We start from the raw sequence: 20,430 nt of genomic DNA on the forward strand, positions 1-20,430 counted from the left end.
TAAGCAGGTGCTTCACACCTTGTTTCAAGGTAACACCTTGTTTAACATATTTAATCAACACACAAGTAGTTAACACCTTGGCAGGAAGTTGCTGATGTAACAGGAAGGGGCAGAACAGGGAGGAGCAAAGAAATATATTAGAATAACCCCAGTTGGGAATGGTAGAGTTTCCTAGGCTAGGCATCGGGAGGCCGGAGCTTCTGCTGAGACCTTTCTTCTGGTGAGACACATTCCTTTGGTAATTTCTGTTGAGAACTTCCAAGAACCAGGCTGAGGAGCTAGTGTGAGAGAGGAGAATCCCAGCTTTAGGGAGCCTGTTCTGTGGTGAAGCTTTGGGAATGTGGGTGTTCACTACATTAACCATGTGTGCCAACTTCGTGTCTGCTGTAATGACTTTGGTTTTCTGATTCTGGGACTCAATTTTCTGGAATTTGAATAAAGGCTTTCGTTCTGCCCTCTATGTAGAGAGTCAGCTAAATTTTATGATTCACAACTATACCAACATATTCATAACTATGGTGTGTGTTGTGAATATTTCATTATTGTTAACACCAAGATACTGAAAAACAATCATTTTCCTTAATCTTGCATAGATTATGAGTGAAAGCTCTATCCTTTTCAATGAAACTGAATTTTAATCTATTGCATTCAATAAGCCCTTTTTATGTTTACCATATATTAGTGCTAGGTAGTGAAGATACAATGTGCATTATGGGACCATCTCTGCTTCCCAGGTGTTTATATCCTACTGAGGGAACACAACATGCCAAGGATCAGTAAATGCAAAATATAGAGAGCAAATAAATAATCCATTATAATTCCAAAAGTATGTATTAGGTGACTGATTTGTACCAGTCACAGTCCAGGTTATTAGGTTTATAAATATAAATTCAAATTTTGGGGGGAAGGCACAGAGAGTTTGCAACAAGGGAATGGCTGGCAGGAAAGTATTCTTTAAAAGGAGGGAGCTTAACTGAATCTTGAGGACCATCCAGAGGCTAGAAGATGATAGTTTTTAGAGGTCTATGAAATAGAAAATGATTTCTTATACTAGTCATCTAGAGTGGTTAGTAAAGTGGCATCAAATTCAAGCTAAAATGAGGGTTAGGAGACATTCATAGGGCTCCCTATGGACTGCATATTAGGAAACATGTTAACATTAGCTATGTTCTATTTTGTTTGTATTTGTTTTGTTAAATATTTACATTCTAATGTAGTTGTTCACATCACATTCAGGAGTGTTGCTTAGCTGCATAAGAACACATTTTTGATGCTTCCAGCATTAAGTGGTACTGCCTTGGTCAAGCAAGGAGACATCACAGTGCCAGGAAGAGGATACTGGCAATAATACAAAATCCTCACTGTGGATCTGCTGCCATAAAGTTATGAAATCGTGAATACTTTATTCATCTTTCCGCTAAAATGATCAGGTAGACAATTACAGATGAGTGTGAAAAATCAAATAAAGTTTTTTTTAAAGAACTGAGCAACATAGAGTAACCACAGAATGAGTCAGACAAGCTCCTATCATTCATTCAAACAGTACATTGAAGTTCTTGTTTTTTGTTGTCATTTTCCTCAAACACTAAGTCCTTGCGTTGGATGAAATGTCATAGTAATAGAGGAGATGACCAAGTGGTTGAGATGGAAAGAATGAATGTCATGGACTTCTCTCTCTATCTCAATTTTGAGCAGAGATATTGTTGATTTGGATTATTTCATTCGATGATACATTGTATTAATAGGACCCTTATTCTTATTTTCATCAAAATTCTCTAATGGAACTCTGATCTCCTAATGTAGATATGCCTCCAAACCCACAAACCACAACATATCTAGGCCTCCTATTCCTGTATAACTCTTTTCCATGACCTCCCACAAGGATTCATTTGGCTTCCACAAGAGATCCTTGATTCAAATTTAAATGGAAGCAGAATCTGGAGGACTGTGTTATAGGCCTTCCAATCAAAAACATGTTGTAAGCAATGGAAAACGGATAAGCACTCTGGGCTTATTTTCTTGAGCCACCAATTAATAATAATCATATTGTCTAGGCCTGCCAGTGTAACATGGTGGATCAAGGGGCTGGGTTTGCAATCAAAAAGAGCTGGTTCTTAATCTCTCCTTAGATACTTACTAGTCATGAGATTCTAGGGCAAAATGCTTGGATTCCTTATTCTTCAGTTTCATCATCTGTAAAATCATAATAATTGCACTTAACTGTATGGTTGTCGTCATGTCCGCGCACAAAGTATGTAAAACACTTTGCATCATCTAAAGTACTATGTGAGTGCTGTTATTATTTTTAATTACTTAGTAGCTTTTTAGACATAGCCATGCCATTGACCTTCTCTTAGAATTCAACTCCTCACCTGAAAAACTGGGGATTTGATTGCTTATTATTTCCACCTCTTGGGACTCCTCTGGAACTTAAGAGAGTTAATGTATTTAGGGTGCATCACAAAACATAAAGTGCTATTTATATGCAAGTGGTTATTACAGCAGAAAGCTTTTATGGGAACAAAATGATATAATAACTATGTTAGGCTTTGACAATATTAAAAGAGGTACAGATGTTAAGTAGAAACAATATAAACCATGGGACTCTGAGTGCTCACCTATATGTCTCTTTATTGTTCCCCAAATTTTCTAACTGGAAGCTGGAAAATTCATGTGCAGCTGGCAAAAAAAAATCAAAAACCTTGAGTATGGCAGGGGATAAAAGCTACACAGTAGAACATGAATTCCTATGAACAAAGGACATGCAGTCAAAAATTGAGGCCGATCTTTCTCAATTTGATGCAAAAAGTAACTTTTGATGAAGTAAAGTCTATGAAGTAATAATCAAAGATTGCAATTGAACGTGTGATCACATCAGCATCAGTATTCTCCCAAAGAAAGGAGATCACCACTCAAGTATATCTGCCCATTTTGTGTGCCTTCCCTCTGTCTTGCCAAATTTGGCCAAAGATGTTGGCTGAACCAGCCAACACACCCACTCCAATATTTTCTTGGTGGCCACGAAAAACAAAAACAAAACAGCAAGCACCAAAATCTTCAACAGGAAGAAAATGTCACTAATATTAAGAGTTATCAAAAAGGGAAATGGGATCCTCTAGATTCCTTCCCCCCATAAAAATACCCTAAAGGAAGACATTCAAGTCAAGGTTGAATAAAACCTAGTCAAGTACTCTAAAGCATAGTGGGTCCTTTTCAGTTTGAAGAGACAATACTTGCTGCTGAGGTTGATGTTACTCTGAATTCTATAATTCTCTGCTTCTACATTAGTCTAAAGATCCCTTGAGCAATAATTTTCCCAGTAACGCCCTCTTCCCTCCTCTCTCTATCTCTCTGCCTGTGCTTTTCTTTTTTCTCTTCATGAAAATGTCCTTTCCCAAATTAAATCATATCAATGCAATTTATCTGGGTAGGTTTTTTTTTAGCTTATAGGTACATATAATTGGAATTTAGTACTAAATAAGCCAATGGGAAGAAAATGCATTTCCCATTAGTCTTGATGTCCTTCATTTCTAGGAGCATAAAATTCATCTCTCCCACTGGAAATCTTGCCCAAAAATCAGTTTCAGGAAATTATTTTTTTTCAACTTTTGATCCGTGGATGAATTCCCTTCCATTAAATCTTAACAAGCACACAGCCCCCCAACTGTGAATCTCTCACCTACCATGTATTAAAAAAAATGATCATTTTTCTCCCCATTTAACTGACCCTGAAAGTTTACAAACACTGGCTAATTCTCCACATGGAAAAATTCAAAAAGCCCACTAGAGCATTACTTCACTGCAACCAGTCATGCTTGAACCTGGAGTCTAAAGATTTCTCATCTTATCTGAAGGAAGATGTTTTCCAAGCCCCAAGGCATAAATGTAATAAACATCAAAACCTGTTATTAGCTTCCTAAGTCACTCCAAGAAATAGCTCATTACAGAGATTTACTTGTTTTAAAATATTTATTCAGTTTAAAACAGTCAAATGTGACATTACATTCTCCTGCGTATACTGGTTTGCCAATTTGTAATTTTTTATTATATTGAGTGAAGAAGGAATAATCTAGGGTATGGGAAATGTGTTTTCATCTACCAAAAAAAATATTAGGAAAAAAAACAAATAAGGATTAGGGCATAAGCCTTTTTTTTAATCCAAAAGCACTGAAAACAGTAGGATACCCTTTTATACTAACTATATCTGGAAAAGAATTGAACTACTTGCTGAGCCAGGAACATAAATGGCCCTGATAACACTAGAGTCGAAAACCTTTATTTACATTCACTCAGTGTGAGTGCTGGCTTCCATATGGTCAAAGCCATGGATTATGGCTCTGTTGGGAAGGTTAATAGGTTATCCAGTTCTCACACAAATTATATTTTTCTTTAGGCTCTGTTCAGTTTTCTTTATTTTTTGAGTGTAACTAAACTATCATCTACCTTGACACATGGAAAATTGTATCCTTTACTGGACAGACACCGTTGGATGGTCTTCTGAAGGAAATTTGCCTTATAACTAAAAATAATGAATGAAAAATAATTCCAAGGTATGGCATTTTCCTTAGAAGTAATATGTCACAGAATCATAGAATATGATGTTTGAAAGGAAATTTGTGGCTAACTAATCTAACCAATCCACAGAAGGAATTTAGTAAAAGTTAGGTAAGATGAATATTAGATCTCATGTAACTTTGGTATTGTGTCAAAAAGACAAATGAATGACCTATGCATAAATAGGCAAATCAATGATAGAAAGTCAGCATATATTCCAAAATATTCAAGAGAGCATTTAATGATGTAACAGAAACTATAAAAGCAAACTCATTGTCCCTTGGCCATTGACTTGTAAAAAGATGATCACATTTTGGTATGTGTATGCAATGCAATTCTAATGCATCATTAGAAAATATATATGTGTATGTGTGTGCAATGCATATATGTATATATACATGTGTGTACATGCATATGTATATACATTGTGTGTTGCATAAATGCATGCACATGAACACATATGCGTGTGTACATACATACACATTTGGGTGTATGTGTGTATACATATATCTGTGTATGTATGTATGAATGTTAGTCATCCAAAGAAGCAGAAAGGATATAAAAATATATACAGTTTAAAATAAAACGAACCAAGAAAATAATGCACCCAGCTATAATAATATAAATGAAAACAAAACTTAAATTATCTAAACTGGAATTCTGTTTAAAGACAAACATTTGTCCTGAAGGATAAGTGATAGAACTCCCTTCTCTGAGTTATATATAATGGGATGAGACAAATTTGGCACATACTGTGCAGATACTTTCTAACATAAATATTAATTGTGTCACTTGGTTAGGAATCCTTAATATTTATGGTTTTACTATGTTTATGAATTTATAGGTGTATAAGAAAAAATATCAATACAATTTTAAAAGTAAGGCAGATGTAGTGTTGGATTATTACTTAATTGGGATGATAAATGAAATTGAACCTTATAAATTATATTGCTATTCATTCATCAATTAGTCATGATGTCATTTTAAGCTCTCCATAGAGAATTTCTGCCCGGTCAAACAGGAGGATATGAATAAGGGTTATTCGTGCACTGATCTCTAGATAGATGCCACTGTTAAAACAAAGTCATCAGGTACTCAAGTATCAGTTAAGACTTTTTGATATACATATATTTCATTACAGTTCTATTCCAATGCCTTTTTCGAGACACATGACACATTACATGACATCATACAAGCAGGTCTTACCTAGTTTAAATGATTTTGCACATGGATTGACTATATCCTCATTGTCAAGGGCCAGCATATCCAATTTCATAAAAGTATAACACCAATATATCTAAATTTTAGTGCTTTAGAAATGTGAAGAAATTCTTGAACAACATCAAATAAAGCATCTAAAGATTGCAATCTCTGTCAGGGGAGGAAAGATCCAAATCACAAAAGCCACAGATCATTAGATTATTAAAGTATTCTAGAACACAGTGGAGATTAGATGAAGTAAGATAAAAGTTTCAATCAGATAACATTTGTCACATGTCTAATTGCCCTATCTTACCTATTTGTATTGTAAGCTTCTTAAGTTTAAGGACTACATTGAACTCAAAGATTCCTTGTAATCTAATTTCATTCCAAACAACTTTTGAGTATTCATGGTATTGAAAGTGTAGGCATAAATGAAGTATTTATACAATCATTAAACAAAGAAGTTAATAAATGATATTAAACCATGTGAGGAAATCCTGCTCTTCCTTCCTTGATTCCACAGAGTATCATACAATCATCTAAGGCAAAAAATAGAAGGAACCTGAGAGGTCATTATGTACAATTATCCCATTTTACAAATCAGGAAAGTAAAGCTCAGAGAAATTAAGTAGTCTGTCCAAGTTGAAACATTTCCAAAATGAAAAAAAACTAGGAATTACACCTGTTGTATTTTTTTTCTTCAATGTGTGCACTGTTTTTTAAACTGGTCTTAAGTGAGTGTGCAGGTAAAGCTCCTCAGCTCCCACAAGTACTGGCATCTATATCTCAAAATTGAAATAAAGGGCAGTCAGTAGTAGCAATCATGATCTCAAACTAAAAGCGAAAATAAATCTAATTTTTAAAAGTGATAATCAGTGAAACTACATTTTGCCAAAAGTTACTAATGACAAAGAAGTAATATCAAAATATTCTTCAGCATGTTTCTCTGCTAAAGGTCCCACTTCTCAAATATATACTGAGTTTAGAACTGAGTCAATTTTATAAAAATAAGTTATTTTCCAGTTGCTAAATGGTCAAAGGATTATAAACAGCCGTTTTCAGAGAAAAAAGAAATCAGTTGCCCACAGTAATATAAAAATACTGTAAATCATTCCTGATTAGAGACATACAAATTTGAACTCCTCTGAAGGACCACCTCACTCCTATCAGAAATGCTAAATGCTGGAGGAAATTAGAGAAAAAATAGGTATACTAATGAACTGTTGGTAGAATAGTGAACTGGTTCAATTGTTTTGCACAACAATTTGGAATCAGTCCTGAAGAACTATAAAACTGGGCATAGTCTTTGACCAAATAATATCACTACTAGGTTGCAGCACAAAGAGATATAAGAAAAAGAAAGGCTTATATGTACTTACATAAGTATAGGCTTATGTAATACTTATATTCTTATATTTATATCAACTCTTTTTTATGATGACAACTGAAAATAGATGGGATGCTTGTCAATTAGGGAATGGCTGAGCAAGTTGGGGCATATGGTTGGATGGAGAAATAGTATGCTGTGGGAAATGATGAGGGCAGGACATGTTTTCAGAAAAACATGGCGAGACCTATGTGAAATGATGCAAAGTAAAATGAGAAGGAGATCATTCTGTAAACTAACAGCAATGTTGTAATGATAATCACCGGGAAAAAACTGCTCTACTTTGAACAGTACAATGATCCAAAACAATTGTAAAAGACTCACAGGGACAATAATGCTATTCATCCCCGGGGGGGAAATTAATGAACTCTGAGTGCAAATTGAAGTATACTTTTTTCAATTTATTTTTCTTATTTTTTTAATATGGCTAAAATAGAAATAGGTTTGACATTATTTCACATCTATAATTATTGTTATACTGCTTGCTTTCTCACTGGGTTGGGGAGGGAGTAGAAGGGAGGAAAGGAATTTGGAGTTCAAAATTTAAAAGAAAATCATTTTAAAAATAAATGATAAATTTAAAAATAAAAACAAATGCTAGTGGGAATGATTTGTGAACTGGTCCACCCATTCTGGAGAACAATTTGCAGCTCTGAAAAGGAGTATAAATCTGCATGGCCTTTGGCCCAGCAATACCAATATTAGATCTGTAAGACATTAAGATTAAGGAAAGGAGAAGAAGACAAATGTCTAGGAAGCAGTTGTTTTGTGATATCAAAACATTGGAAATTGAGGAGATACTAATCAATTAGAAAATGTCTAAACAATTTGTGGCATATAATTGGGATGGAGGAACATCGTGCTATAAGAAACAATAAAGAGTGTTTCTGGTTTTTTTTTTTTGGGGGGGGGCATGGTAAGATATATATGAATTGAAGCAAAATGAAGTGAGAAGAACTAGGAGATCATTTTGCAGAATACCAGCCATGGTACAATGGTGATAATTGGAAAAGGATCCTATCAATACAATGACACAAGACAATTCCACAGGACTCATGATGAAAAAGCAAAGGTAACCACTTCTACAGAAAGGAAATTGATAAAATGAGTGCAAATTGAAGAAAAAATTTCTATTTTTTCTTCTTGCATATTTTGATATATTGCTAAAGTGGAAATGTTTTATATGATTTTACATCTATTGTATATATATATATATATGTGTGTGTGGGTGTGTGTATTTGTATACATATACATATATCTATATATCTATTGATATAGATGTAAATATTGCTTTCTCACTAGATTGGGGAGTGAGGAATGAGACCTTAATTTTTTTTAAATGTTAAAAATAACAAGTTAAAGGGAAACTCGGTGGCACAGTGAGTAGAGCATTGGCCCTAGATTGAGGACCTGAATTCAAATCTAGCCTCAAACAATTACAAACTGTGTGACATTGGCCCAGTCACTTTACCCAATTTGCCTCCCTCAAAGAATCATTCATTAAAAGGAGGGAAAAAAGATAGTCAAAAAAGAAAATAAGTGATTTTCATAATTTTCTTGTTAGAAGCAATTCTTCATGCCAATTTTAAAAGAGATGAACTAATTTAAAAGTTTTAATTTTTAATTCAAGTTTCTGAATAAAGTTAAGGAACACCCTCAGTAAGCCACAGAAAGGCTAACTGAGGGAATGTTTCGTAGGATTGGAAAGGTTGAAGTGCATTACAAAGGAAGAATTTTGTAGAATAAGTTATGCCAAGAATGCCATAAAAAAACGTTTACTTGCAAAAACTGTGAACTTTTCAGGTAACAAAAGAGAACTTACATCTTAAGAATTCACTTGCCACTCCATTAGTATCCATACAAGAATAAGATTATATGAGCAGGGCTGGCAGATGTTTTTGTGTGTCTTTTGTAGTGAGTTTTGGGGACGATGTAGAGAGCTGTCACAAAGGATAAGCAGGAAAGGTCAGTTTGCCATCTGCCCTAGTGGAAAGTATGTCAGGGGCAATATTTGGTCTGTGCTCCAAGACAATTCACTAAATTGAGAAGTGCAGCCAATATATTCCAGTAGAGGGAATTTCCTAAATGGAATTAAATAGCAAATAAAGAAATAAAGTCTATAGAGATGATCTGCTGGGGGGAAATGCAGCTATAGAATCGTAATTCAATAGCTCAAAAAAGGGTCCTCACAGATGAAGCAGGCCAAGTTTGTTTTTGAAATCTAGAGAGTCTGTAACTTTTCTATGGTCACACAGGACTTAAGCATTAGAAGCAGGATGTAACCTGATGTCATTTGACTCAAGCTAGTGATCTTTGTATGGTAAATACCTGTCACTGACAAGGATATTAGTGTAAACAACCAGATAAAAAGCAATAATCCAAGGAAATAAGAATTTCAGGGGGAAAAAAGAGCATTGTCTATTTTATAAGTAAGACTGTCTACCAAAGTAAAGTCAGATGGAAGGTTATGAAGGTATCAAGCTATAATAACATCTCAAATTAGCAGTATACGAATGCCAGATTAACATTAGAAAGTATAGGAATAAATGGAGCCTTCCTTAAAATAATAGGTAGCATCTATTTAAAGCCATCAGCAAGTATTATATGTAATGGGGAGAAGCTAGAAGCATTTCCCATAAGATCAGGGGTGAAACAAGGGTGTCCACTATCACCCCTCTTATTCAATCTGGTACTAGAAATGTTAGCAGTAGCAATTAGAGAAGAAAAAGAAATCAAAGGAATCAAGTTAGGCAAAGAAGAGACCAAGCTATCACTCTTTGCAGATGATATGATGATATACTTAGAGAATCCTAGAGAATCAAGTAAAAAACTGCATGAGACAATAAATAAATTTGGCAAAGTTGCAGGATATAAAATAAACCCACATAAATCCTCGGCATTCCTATATATTTCCAATGAAATTCAACAGCAAGAAATAGAAAGAGAAATCCCATTTAAAGTTACTGTAGACATTATAAAATATTTGGGAATCTACCTGCCAAAACAAACCCAGGACCTGTATGATCATAACTACAAAACACTTTTCACACAAATAAAGTCATATCTAACTAATTGGAAAAATATCAATTGCTCATGGCTGGGTCGAGCTAATATAATAAAAATGACAATTTTACTGAAATTAAATTATTTATTTAGTGCCATAACAATTAATTTACCAAAAAACTACATTATAGAGCTAGAAAAAAATAGTAACAAAATTCATTTGGAAGAATAAACTGTCCAAAATATCAAGGGAATTAATGAAAAGAAATGCTAGGGAAGGTGGACTAGCTTTACCAGATTTCAATCTGTACTATAAAGCAGCAGTCATCAAAATTACTTGGTACTGGCTGAGGAATAGAGGAGTGGATCAATGGAATAGATTAGGCACATGAGATTCAGAAGTCAATGACTATAGTAATGTATTGTTTGATAAACCTCCAGACCCTGGTTTTTGGGATAAGAACTCACTATTTGACAAAAACTGCTGGGAAAACTGGAACATAGTATGGCAGAAACTGGGTGTAGACCATTATCTAACACCACATACCAAAATCAAGTCAAAATGGGTTTATGATTTAGGTATAAAGGTTGATACTGTAAGCAATCTCCTAAAACAAGGAATAGTTTACCTATTAGACTTGTGGAGAGGGAAAGACTTTATGACTAAACAAGAATTAAAGAACATTATAAAATGTAAAATGGATAATTTTGACTACATGAAATTGAAAAGTTTCTGTACAAACAAAGCCAATGTAAGCAAGATTAAGAGGGAGGTGGGAAATTGGGAATCTTTACAACCTACGTCACTGACAAAGGACTCATTTCTAAAATATTCAGAGAATTGAGTCAAATTTATAAGAATACAAGTCATTCCCTAGTTGATAAATGGCCAAAGGATATGAACAGGCAGTTTTCAGAGAAAGAATTTATCTATAAGCACATGAAGAAATGTTCTAATTCACTATTGATTAGAGAAATGCAAATCAAAACAACTCTGAGGTACCACATCTCACCAGTCAGATTGGCTAAGATGACAAAACAGGAAAATGACAAATGCTGGAGAGGATGTGGGCAAACTGGAACACTAATGCATTGTTGGTGGAGTTGTGAACTGATCCAGCCTTTCTGGAGAGCAATCTGGAATTATGCCCAAAGGGCTATAAATCCTTTCATCCCCTTTGATCCAGCAATACCACTCCTAGGGTTATATCCCAAAGAGATCATAGAAATTGGAGAAAGACCCATATGTACAAAATGTTTATAGCAGCTCTTTTTGTGGTGGCAAAGAATTGGAAATTAAGGAGGTGCCCATCAATTGGGGAATGGCTGAACAATTTGTGGTATAGGCATGTTATGGAATACTATTGTGCTATAAGAAACGAGGAGCAGGCAGTCTTCATATTTACCTGGAGAGGCTAAAAGAACTGATGCTGAGTGAGAAGAGTAGAACCAGGAGAAATTTGTACACAATTACAGACACAACGTATGTGTGATGACAAACTTTGATAGACTGGACTATTCTCAGCAATGAAGTGATATAAGTCAATCCAAAAAGACTCATGATGGAAAGAAAAATGTTCATCCAGAGAAAGAACTAAGTTTATATCCATGTGGAAGCAAAATACCTGATCTTTTTCGTTCTCTTGTTTGGTTTTATGTCCTCTTTGCCATTTTTCATTCAAGCTGGTACAATTCGTCCTTATAACCTGACCAATGTATAATGTGAAATTATTTACAGATCCTATACTTGAATATAAGCTGCCATGGGGGGGGGAGGGTAGGGAGGGGGACAAAATGTGAAATTCAAGGAATTGTGGAATTGAATCCTGTAAACTAAAAGGAAACAAACAAATTAATAAAAAAAAAAAAGTAGCAACCAAAAACACTTAAGTTCAATTGTCTGTTTCTGAGTGTATACACGCCCCCATACCCCCCCCCAGACACAGCACCATGCACAGGGTGAGTGTGGTTGGGGTTGGAGCTGTTTGCTGAGACACTTTGGGGTATGAATAGAGGGATTCTTTTAGAGCCAGCAAAACCTCAGTTTGAGGTATGTGTCTGCTTCTGGGTAATGTTGCTATGTAATTTAGCCTTTATGTACACTAAGACATTTGTATGAATTGAGAATAATAGCCAATATATCCCAATAGAGGACATTTCCAAAATGGAGTTGAATAACCAATAAAATCGCAGGTACATAACTTGCTTTGCCTCATAATGCACCACCAGCTAGGGTATGGGTAGGGACAAGGAAGAAATATGTGAACTTTTTTTTTTCCTTGCTTGTATTTTTTTTTCCTTCCATCCTCTCATATTTTAATAATAGTTCAAACAATGTTTTTCTCATTGTTTAAGAAAATATACATGAGACAGAATTCATCTTTACACTGTTATGGAAGATTTTAGCATCCTTAGAATTCAGGCGGAGCTTAATGTGATGATTCTTTAAAGTGAATTAGGCTAGGTCGGTAGTGAGAAGCGTGAGCAAAGAAATCTTCTTCATCCGTGAAAAACAAATGCACTTTCAAGAGAACATTCTGTTCCTTCACCACAACATTTATGAAAGTGATACAGTAGTAATTAGATGTAGACTTTTTATTCCTTGAGTCCAAATATCTTACATAGATTTTCAATGAATTGCATTTAAGTCAATCTACATTGCCTTTCAGTAAAAGAAATAGACACAAATGGAAATAAATGGAGGCTCTTCCAGATGAGAACAGAAGGCTGCTCACCCATTTGGACATTTTCCTACTCTAGGTTCTTTCTCTCCTCACCCCGTGGCTACTCTCTAATCGGAGATATTGATGGAGACTCCGATGTCCAACTTTCACATGAGATTGCGAATTTTCTTAGGCTATAACCAAACAACAACATAGCACTACCTTTTGAGGAGCTAGTTACTAAATTATTTTCAAATTTTCCACCAGCCTCACAATAGGATTCACAAACAAGCAAACTCACATAGGAAGAATCAGATTCTATGGGATTAAAATAACACAAAAACTCAAACTCAGAGCAGTTAACTTAGATTTATGCATGATGTTTTAAAGAGTTTGCTATAAGAGAGTAAGGACAGGAATTCCCTGCTTTATTTGTGTCTGGTTAGACTGCATATCCAACAGCCAAACTTGGGGCCACCTACTCTAAGTCACACTCCCAGGATCCTAAGCAAGGAGATAATGAAAATATCCAGTGAGGCTTAAACTGCTTGCTGATCCTTTACATCTTGCTATGTGCAGCCTAATGAAAGGCCAGTCTCTCTGGGTACTTAATTATACATAGCTGCCACTCATTAAAATCCTGCTAGCTCCTCTGACCTTGAGCACCTGGACAGCTTCCTAGCTAAAGAGAAAAAGAACCATGGACAATACCTTTCTATACAGTAAGCTGATGAAATAGAGCGGAAGTGGAGCAAGGATCATGGTAGGGCCTAAGTTCCAGACCATTTCTCTCAGTTTTAAATTATCTCCAGAAAATTGGCACATTCTAATTTGAACCTTGTGTTTACACTTCATAATCCAAAACTCACATATGGAGACCTGAAAGAAAATGATATGGAGATCCTTTCAAATCATCATCACATAATCAAACTATGCATATCATTTCAGCAAGATGAAAAAGAGATGAGACCATAAAGCATTTGGAAATGCCCTGCATGGAGAGTGTTTGCCATCATATTGCCTTAATTTACAGATAGGAAGAATTTCATCCTCACTTGAAAAAAGTCCAAACTCTTTGGCATTGCGAAAGATGCTAAGACATTGGATGCTCAGAAGGCAGGTGTGTGGAATTTTATGTTTGCTGTAAGCTGGCAAATATTACAAGTTTTAGCATCGTTAAAAAAAAAAAAAACTAGAAGGGTGATTTTTCTGAAACCACCTCCAGAGGTTTAATAGCAATTTCCAATGCTAGAATTCCATTTGAATAAAAATTCATAACATAAATACATTAAACTATGAATTTCTATGACTACTTTTCCTGGAAACCTTTCTCTAACACAAGAAGACAGTTTTAGTCACATTTTAAAGATGGATAAATAACCAGAGTGGAGACATTTAGTGAATTCTCACTTAAAACTAATCAGAGTTCTGTGTTCTTCTTTCACTCCTCCCTCTTCCTCTTTCATTTTTTTTGCATAAAGCAAAAATAACTGATGAGTTTACGCTTAAGTTATAGCAATTCATTAATTTAAAAAAATTAACTGCCCCCCTCCATGTAAAAGAGTTGCTGAAGAAAAAGGCCTAAAAAATCAATGTGGAAAAATAATTAAATATCTAAATACATACGTCAAGATTATGACAAACTGTCCAAAAGTTGTAAATTAGTAGATGATGTTTTGCTAAAACAAAATGATTCCAAGTTCAAGATATTTTTTCTTTATAAAATGTTTCTTTTAACTTCAATTTCCTTCCATCTTTTGCACAATCTATATTAAATCTATCCTTGGAAAGCAAAAACACATTCACAAAATCCTCTGTGTCACAATCCCCACTCACTAGTAATGCATTTTTCCTTTTACTAAACTCCTACATGCCTGGTATGATGCCACTTCACAGCTATATACAAATATCATGTTTATTTGTGTTTATTGTCCAATAGGAGAACATGAAGGACCCTTTTAAAATAGGTTCTATAAAGTTTTGTTGGTATGATATTTATGTGTCTCCTAGTATAGAGGAAATGAAATGTTGGGAAAACAAAACATAATTCTATGCATGTTTATTTAACATTACTCTTTTCTAGCTTATGGTAAAAATGTGTGTCTCTTTATATAAAAGGGTCATATATTTGAATTAAATTATATCACGAAGGTCAAGGAGTTAAAACCCCTTATTTTAAAGACTAAAGGAATAATACCTTGAGTCCAGAGAAAATAAGAAAGTTGCAAATTTGCAAAGTCAAGTTTTTATTAAGTATTTCCTACTTGACAGGCTCTGTGATTAGTAGCTGGAGATATGAAAAGGGCTTAAAAAAATAAAAACACAAACAAAAAACAGCTCTTTCCATTAAGAAGAAGATATTTCGTATGGGAAATGGAGAGCACACATAGTACACTTAAAATGAAAGAATATAATTCTTGCTTAACATAAAATATATTTAAAAAGTATGGCCCCCACAAACCAAAACACTTATAGCAGCACTTCCTGTGTTAGCAAAGAATTGAAAACAAATTCAATGCCCATGGATTGTGGAATGACTAAATTAACTGTGGTAAATGAATATAATGGAATGTAAGGAACAAGGAATATTATAAAGAAATGAATGGAAAAGCTTATATGAATTTGTGCAAAGGGAAATATTCAGAATTAACAAAACATAAAATTACTTCCATAATATAAATGAAAAATATAACAATAGAAGAAAAATCTGTACTGTTCTTATGAAATTATAATGACCAAGTTTGATGCCAAAGGAAGATATGTGATCAAATGCTCCTTTTTTCTTGAAGAGGCAACAGTGTCAATTACTTCATATAATTTGACATATAATTATGACAATTATTTTACTGTGTATCTGCATATATGCACATTTACAACTTACATGCATATGCATATAAAAATAGAGAGGAAGGGAAAAAAAAGGAAAAATAAAGGAAAGAAGGGAGGTGTAGTAGCAAGCACCCTAACATACCCCGGGTGGCTGCCAACACAGGTTCTTAGGTCTGCTTTTTTAAAGGAAAGCATCTCAAAATGGGCTAACAATCTTGCTTTAGTCAAACATATATCATTTGCCTAGTTCGGGGAAAATGGTCAGCACCCCGAACTTCAGAAAATACAAACAAGTTACAAGCAGACAACAAATAAAAAGAAACATCAGCAGACAGGCCTCCAACTGTCTTCACCATTACATCCATACCTAGTCAGTGACCAGAGAGGGCAGCACCAACATCTGCGTTTTCAAAGCCGGGGTGCTCAACGACTGCCCAGAGTCTCTTCTGGTCAAATCACAGAACACTTTCCAAAGTGAGCCCCAAAACAAAGCATCCCAGTAGGGTTTATATAGCCTTCTCCTGAATCAGAGAATGTCACAGCCCTCTTGATGCACTTCACAATCAAAAAGTAAAAAGGTGTGGGCATTCCTGAAAAACAAGCCTCCTGCCACAGGCTCCATGTGACCACATTAAGTCTAATGCCCTAATGTCACTAATGCCCCCCTAATAAGGGGGCAGAGTATATTTTCAATCAATGAAGGTTCTCAAAGCCACTTAAGCCTATCAACGGGCCTAGGGGCAGGGAAGGTCTTAAGATTCCCATTCCCATAACGGAAGGAAGGAAGGAAGGAAGGAAGGAAGGAAGGAAGGAAGGAAGGAAGGAAGGAAGGAAGGAAGGAAGGAAGGAAGGAAGGAAGGAAGGAAGGAAGGAAGGAAGGAAGGAAATTACCTTGAAGGGATTAAGATGTGTAGGGAAGGGGGTGGCTAGGTGGCTCAGTCAGTAGAGTACTGGCCCCTGAGTCAGGAAGACCTGAGTTCAAATCTGGCCTCAGACACTTAACACAAAAATTAGCTGTGTGACCTTGGGGGAGTTACTTAACCCCAAATGCCCTCCAAAAAAGCAAAAAAAAAATGTAGATGTTATAGGAATGTAAATTGTTAAGATCTTTCCTGCCCCTAGGTTAAGTGCACCTGCAGTTTGTGGTGGGAGGCTTGTTTTTCAGCAACACCAATACCTTGGTGCTTTGTGTTTGGGCCATGGGTCAAGAGGGTTGTTACATTCTCTGACCCAGGAGAAGGCTATATAATCCCTGATGGGAGGTTTTGTTTAGGGATTCACTTTGAGAACTGTCCTGTGATTTGACCAGATGAAACTCTGGGCAGCCATTGAGAACCCCCAGCTTTGAAAAACCCAGATGTTGATGCTTCCCTCTCTGGCAACTGTGATTTGGTATGGATGTAATGGTTGGACAGTTGGAGGCCTGTCTGCTTGAAATGGTTCTGTCTGTATACTCTGAATTTGGGGTGCTGACCCTTTTCTCCTGAACTAGGTAAATTGTATGTTTGATTGATTAAAGCAAGATTGTTAACCCATTTTAAGATGCTTTCCTTTAGAAAAGTAGATCTAAGAACCTGTGTTGGCAGCTACCCTGGGTATGTCAGTGTGCTTGCTTCAAAAGTAGGGGAGAATATTTGTAATATAAAAGAAAATATATCAATTAATCTTTTTTAAGTGAAAAAGGAGAGTATGCAAAAAAGACTTAAAAAACTAAGTATCTAAATTTTTTGGATACATCATTAGGCAGACAGATAAATAAAACATTTATTAAGTACTTACTGTGTAGCAGGAAGTGTACTAAGTCCTATGAATATACATTTAAACAAGCAAGACACTCCCTGCCCTCATAAAGGTTGCCTTCTGAATGGGATCAATAACACATGAGGGAATTTGGAACAATATACAGAACTCTATGTGAGGTTCTGGACAGATACAAATTTTAGTGTAGATGAAATAGATTGCATTGCCTGTACCTTCTATTTCACCTTGAGAGGAAGAATTACAAAAAGAGCCACTTCTTTCACTATCTCTGTACATTAGCACCACACTTCCCTATTATAGTAAAACTTGGCAAGGACCAATCCTCATTTGTTCCCTACTTTGACTTATGGGCTTGTACCTTTATATTGCCTTTTGCAGCTTTCTTTGATTCACTATAGTTGAGCCAAGACTCTACCCTATCTGGCTTCTGTCCTGTGATTCTTCTAGACTATTCTATTAGACAAAATTAAGTCTCTGACTGGTAAAGAATTTGGCTGTTGTCTTATTTTTCACTCACATTTCTTTCCCTTTTTTGATAATTGAAATCTCATCCACAATAAGGCACAGTTGGGTGTCCCATAATATGATTGTAAAGCTCCTTAAACATAAATGGCAAACATTAAATAAAATAAGGTTTTATAAATACACTGGATTCTTATTATAACACAGTCCCAGTGTCTATGTTATAGCTTCTCGCTATAGGTGAAATATTCTTATGGGATAATAACAAATCAGAAACTAAATCATTCCTAAGTGTATTTGATGTTGACCCTTCTATACATCTGTTCATTCAACTCCTGATTTTTATTTATGTCTGCTGTCTCCAGTTAAGTCAAAAATCACATATTCAGCACTAAGTAAGTTCCAGGCACTTTGCTGTGTAGTAAATATACAAAAAAAAAAGGAAAATACAATGCTGGGATATCAAGGGACAAATAGCCTAATCAAAGAGAAAGCACAAAAACAACTATGTACAAACAGAATAAATCATAAACAATCTCAAAGGGCTGACACTAATATTAAGAAAGTCCAGGAAAGACCTCTCATGGGAGGTAGGATTTTAACTGGGACTTGAAAGAGGCCTGATATTGGACATGCTTAGAACATGATATACTGTCTTTTTGGTATACATTCGCAGAAATTGCTAAAATATTCAGAGCAAAGAATATCACAGATATGTGCTGATTATTGACCCTCTTTGTAAGACAGAATAGTAGAATGGCATTACCAAAAGATTTGACATCAAAAAATTGGGGGGGGGGTTGAGTAACAACTTTGGTACTAGCTGAAGAAGTCACCATGGGTAAAATGACTAAAATCTCTGAGTCTCAATCTCTTCATCTGTATAAAAAGGGAATTAGGCCCAAATGCCTCTAAGAACCCCTTGGGCTCTAAATCTTTGCTGTTATAACATGATCTCCCCACCACCAATGAAGACTTTTAAAATGGGCATCCTGAGGAAGAAGAGATCAGAGGTTTGGAATAATGGAAAGAAAGGAGGGAAATGAATATTCTTCTGAAAGAAATCAGCATGATATTTTACCTCAAAAAAAAGCTTTGAATTTCCTTGTATCCTGCCTTTTAACTCTGAAAATTCTATTTTTATCTGTCATTTCTTTTACTTTGCTGATTCTATTACTCTGATTCTAGGAAATACACTGCTATTTTCTTTAAATATTCAAGAAATCACCTATTGAAAGGGGCAAAATTTTACCAACTCCCCTGCAAGTCCAAACTTTGTATAGTGTATTTCTTCATTCTACACAATAATGATGTGCTTCCAAAGGATAAGAGGAAAGAAATGGTGATGGGGCATCTTCAAGAGGATGGAAAATGAGGGATATCTTGATCAAGAACAGGTATAGCCGGACAAGATAAGAAATGTTAATCTCACTCACCTTACCTACATAGCATTCTGAAGTAGAAAGACCAATAAAAGAGGCATGAAATCACCAAAAGCAATTATCTTTTTCTGATGATTTATAACTTCCTCCTTTCCTGTATCAGGAAAAAGTTAAGCTTTTCTTTGTTTATTGAGAATCTCAATACAATATCTTTGTTATGACTATGACTCATCTTCCTTTATTGTCAAGCTCATCTGATATACCAAAAATGAATCAAAATTATTCATTTTAGTTGTCTAAAGAATATCTCTCCATACTGTATTAATTGTAATAATAAAGATTAAAGGCAGCTAGGTGGCACAGTAGACAAACCATTGGGCCAGGAGTAAAAATGACCTAAATTTAAATCCAGCATTGGAAACTTACTTTCTGCTTGAATTAGTCAGGGCAAATCACTTAACTTTTTTTTCTGCCTTGGTTGCCTCTCTATATAGTGGAGAAAATTATAGCAGCTTCCTTCTAGGGTTATTGAGAGGATCAAATAGGACAATTATAAAGAGATTTGCAAATATCAATGCACTATAAGAATACTAGCTATTAATGCCAGTATTGGTGGCTATGAGGATTTAGCTGAACATTCAACTTCCCAATCCTGTAAACAATAGAATATTGTCATATGAAGATTTTTAGAAATCTCATGATTTTAGCTTCATTTCAGCTTCCAACTTTATCTATACAGTGACTCCAAATTTAGGGTTTCAAGGCATATCACGATTAGATATTGAAATGCTATCAGTATAAGGAATGGAATGAGGAGAAGCAAGAGTAAGCAATGGTTTACCCAATGGAAAAAGTTTGGAATATAAGCAGTGCCTTCTAATGCACAACGATCTTGCTTGATATAACCTAGTTACAGTCTCAAAAGTCATCCAAATGAATGGTAGCCTTTAAGACCCAAGAGACTTGAATAGATTGGAAGCTTCCATACTTTTAATTGAGGCTATAGGAATGTCAGACAAAATCTATTTCTTTTTTGAAATCTATACTGAATATTTTCCCCTCATGGTTCATCCTAATAAATAGTTCAAGCTGCTTTAGGAGCAAACATTCATTTTTCACAGTATTTAAACTGAGAAAACAGCACCAAAAAAGCAATTCAGTTGGACTGACAGTTCATAAATATGTT

The sequence above is a fragment of the Petaurus breviceps genome, unplaced genomic scaffold (assembly GCF_028583685.1).
Source record: "Petaurus breviceps papuanus isolate PSGF00001 unplaced genomic scaffold, PetGlider_PUasm1.0 139, whole genome shotgun sequence".
Classification (NCBI taxonomy): Eukaryota; Metazoa; Chordata; class Mammalia; order Diprotodontia; family Petauridae; genus Petaurus; species Petaurus breviceps.